We start from the raw sequence: 3,533 nt of genomic DNA, 5'->3' as shown, positions 1-3,533 counted from the left end.
TTTTTTTTTTTTTTTTTGTAAGGGTTCACCATCTCATGTGCCTTTTACACTGCGATTTCATCTCCATTCAGATGGGCCACACTGCACATGGGGCTAGTGGTTACTGAAGTGGGAAAGCACAGCACTCAGTTGTCTGGGTATAAATGGTACAAATAAGTCTGATCATCCCAAGAGTCTTCTTGGTCATTCTCCTTTTTTTTTTTTTTTTTTGAGACAGGTTCTCTCCCTATTGCGCAGTCTGGAGTGCAGTGGCACAATTGTGACTTGTAGGTCACTGCACCCTCTAACTCTTGGGATCAAGTGATGCTCCCACCTCAGCCTCCCAAGTAGCTGGGATTACAGGCATGCACCACCATGCCCAGCTAATTCTTTAGATTTTTGGTAGAGATGGGGTCTCACTATGTTGCCCAGGCCAGTCCTGAGCTCCTAGTCTCAAGTGATCCTCCTGCCTCAGCCTCCCAAAGTACTGGGATTACAGGCATGAGCCACTGTGCCCGGCCTCAAGAGTCATTTTTTCCCCCCCACAAATTCTCCCAGCCTAGCCTATAGGGGCCACAAGTACCTCTTACCAGGGTGACTTTGACCCTCCTCCAAGCATCCTCGCCTATGCCATATGTCTTCATCCCTGCTACTTAGCATGTAGTTGGGTGCAAAGTAGATGCTTGTGGATTGGCTGAAAGAGTAAGATGAGGCCTCCCTTTGATAACTCCCCCAAAGTCTCGAACATGACTCAGTGTTGGAAGCCGTTTGTCCGTGCCTCCTCCGTACTGACCTTGGACTGCTTTTGCAGACACCATCTCATATGGTCACAGCAGCACAGAGGGGACATTCTCTCCCCTGGCGAGGTGAGCACTGCTCAGAACAGACACTGAGGGCAGCCTTAACAGGGGATGCCTGGAGCCAAACATCTAGAACGGCAGCCACGGGTAAGGGTCTGGGACCTGGGGACAGATCAGATGTTGTGAACAGTCAGACCTCATTCATCTGGCTCTGGGAGGAGGTGGTGGGGGAGGGATGGTGGCCTGTTTTGGTTCATTGAATTTTTCTGGGTAATGGAAAGTTTACACTTCTTTGATGTCAATTCTTGTTGATGAAAGTTAGTGTTAGTTGGTCTGTTGGCCCTAGCAAGGTGGTATAATCGAATCTTCTTTGGTCATTCGAGGGCAGTAGCCCTGGGGTCCATGTCCCTACCACACATCCTCATTGTCCTGCATTGGAAATTAACTATGGGAGGTCAGGGGGTGCCGGGCAGGTAACGATAACTTGGAATCAGCTCCTGGGAGATGCATTTGGGGCTAAATCCTGGAGTAGCTTGGAGGGGTCAAAATGAGTTCAGGGATATCCTTTTTTTTTTTTTTGAGAAGGAGTCTTGCTCCGTCACCGAGGCTGGAGTGCAGTGGTGCCATCTTGGCTCACTGCAACCTCTGTCTCCTGGGTTCAAGCATTCTCCTGCCTCAGCCTACCAAATAGCTGGGATTACAGGCACTCACCACCACGCCTGGCTAATTTTTGTATTTTTAGGATAGATGGCGTTTCACCTTGTTGGCCAGGCTGGTCTCAAACTCCTGGCCTCAAGTGATCCACCCGCCTCAGCCTCCCAAAGTGCTGGAATTACAGGTGTGCGCCACCACGCCCAGCCTATTCTTTCGTTTTCTAGAGACAGGGCCTCTCTCTGTCGCCTAATTTGGAGTGCAGTGGCATGATCATAGCTCACTGCAGACTTCAACTCCTGGGCTTAAGCCATCCTCCTGCCTTAGCCTCCCGAGTAGCTGGGACTTTGGGTGCATACCACCATGCCCTGCTAATTTTTAAAATATTTTTTAGAGATGGGGTCTCACTATGTTGCCCAAGTGGGTCTCGAATTCCTGGCCTGAAGCAATCCTCCCACCTCAGCCTCCTGAATAGCTGGGATTCCGAAAAAATCTCCAAAAATCCTGAAGGATTTTAAGCAGAGGAGTGAATGTGATCTAATTTACCTGATCGGGAGGAAGTTGACACCGTCCCTCACCTCTAATTCAGGAGACAGATGAGAAAACAGGCAAAAATCATGAAAGTGTGATGACTACTTTGATAGAAGCTTAGGCCACCTGAAAGCGCAAGGATTTTGCCAATGTTAGGGCCAGGCTTAACTGTAGGTCTTTATCATATGCAATTGAGCCAAAACTTATTTTAAAAAAGTGTCTACAGCTGTTTTCCTAATGCTCCTCAAAAAACAATATTAAACAATCGTTTAGCACACTAATTTCAGCCCTCAAATATTTCAGTCTTCAACTTTGGACCTCCTACTTATTATTTTTTTATTTTTATTTTCTGAGACAAAGTCTTGCTCCCACCTCAGCCTCCCCAGTAGCTGGGACCACAAGTGCCTGCCACTAAGCCCGACTAATTTTTGTATTTTTTTTGCAAAGACAAGGTCTGGCTGTTGGCCAGGCTGGTCATGAACTTCTGAACTCAAAGTCCTCCCACGTTGGCCTTCTGAAATGCTGGGATTACAGGCATGAGCCACCACAGCCGGCCTGGACCTCCCACTTTTTGGGGGGCAGTAGAGGTAAGACAATAGCAGATTTTGCTTGCAAACAGGCAACTTCCTCCGTGATGGAAGGGCTATTCTGAGCCATTTTGTTTCTCCTGGGGCAGAATTAACTGGTGCTAAAAACATCCATTCACAATCTCAACATTTCAGCTGTGGCCTTGTCCTCGAGTGGCAACATTAAACAAGTAAGGAGCTTATTTCAGAAAAGAGCACCTCCCCTCCAGGGTACCCACAGGCATCGCGGCACTTATTTATTGTAGGGTGTGCAATGTATCTGTCTGGGAAGGGAACATAATGATCTTGGTGGGTTAGTGGTAAATGGGGTGAGGGTGGGGGGTAGGTGAAGGTGTAGGAGGTGGAACCAGGGCCTGGAGGTGGCCAAGTTCACGTCATGCTTCCACACTCTGTCCCTGTAACATGGTAACCATGGTGCCTGACCGTACCTTAACCTTCGAGACACCTTTTGGTCTGGCCCATGCCACCTCCCCTGGCTCCATCCCCACTCTATCCTTTCATTGCTCTGGCCTGGCTTAGGCCTCTCTCCATCCAGTTTTGATGGAGGTAGATCTGCCTGCCAGGTGGATCCAGCCTCGGAGGTAAAGCAGCTGCAGAACCAATGGGGCCTTTCTGCACCTGGGCGGCCACTTCCAGGAAGCCCACCTGGACTTTCTTTCACTAACAGGGTCTCGGTCCATCTCCAGCCTTCACTTTCCCAAAGACCCTCTTGGCTTCCTCTCCCTTCTGCGGGCCGAGAAGAACCCCAGGAGGGCAGCGGGGGGCCGGGAGCGAGGAGTGGAAGTGGCAAATTCTACCCTGCCTGCCACCTTCAGTCCAGTGGTGGACAATACCTGGGCCCCATCGCTGCCAACTGGGGAAGCCCCCCACCCCCAGGATCCCCGAGCATTCCCCGCGGCCTGGCTCTTGGGAGGAGACTTAGGGAAAAAGGAGCCCCTAGAACCCGGGCGCCGGCCCGGCCCCGTCACGGCTGGCGGGGGTTTAA

This window comes from Mandrillus leucophaeus, unplaced genomic scaffold (genome assembly GCF_000951045.1).
Source record: "Mandrillus leucophaeus isolate KB7577 unplaced genomic scaffold, Mleu.le_1.0 Scaffold29, whole genome shotgun sequence".
Classification (NCBI taxonomy): domain Eukaryota; kingdom Metazoa; phylum Chordata; class Mammalia; order Primates; family Cercopithecidae; genus Mandrillus; species Mandrillus leucophaeus.
Note: the sequence above shows the minus strand (reverse complement) of the source record.